This window comes from Brassica oleracea, chromosome C5, assembly GCF_000695525.1.
Source record: "Brassica oleracea var. oleracea cultivar TO1000 chromosome C5, BOL, whole genome shotgun sequence".
NCBI classification, from domain to species: Eukaryota; Viridiplantae; Streptophyta; class Magnoliopsida; order Brassicales; family Brassicaceae; genus Brassica; species Brassica oleracea.
In genome coordinates, this window is record NC_027752.1 from 4,850,870 (window position 1) to 4,851,497 (window position 628).

Here is a 628-nt window from a genome sequence, read left to right on the forward strand (position 1 = left end):
CTGGAGTCTCGGTGTCCCGACACTCCATGATAGCCGATAACGACCCCATCTTCGGGCAGTCCTTCATTGCATGTGGCCCCTTGCACACAAAGCATCCTCCCTTCGGAACGAAGGACTTTTTCCTTGCCTCGAAGTCTTCCCGACGAGCACCCTTCTCAAAACTCCTTGAGTTGGATGGTCGGGCAGTATCCCGTTTTGCTCCCCCACCTTTGGCCACGACCTGCTCCTTCTTCTTCGAGGACTCGGACGGACCAGAGGTACGGAAGTCAACTAGCGACTCGGCCACCGCGATGGCTTCGTCCACCGTCTTGACTCCCCGACGCTGCAACTCTTGCTTGGCCCAAGATTGCAGTCCATCAGTGAAGTAGAACACAAGATCCTCCGCGGTCATGTTCGGAATCTGAAGCATGAGCGTTGTGAATTCCTTCACGTAGTCCCGGATCGAGCCACGCTGTCGAAGTTCCCTTAACTTCTTGCGAGCCTCATATACGACGTTCTCCGGGTAGAACTGCCGCTTCAACTCTTTCTTGAAATCATCCCAAGTATCGATCCGGCATGTTCCTTGCTCGATCTCAGAATGTTTCCTTCGCCACCATAGCATGGCTGTGTCCGACAGGTAGGACGTCGC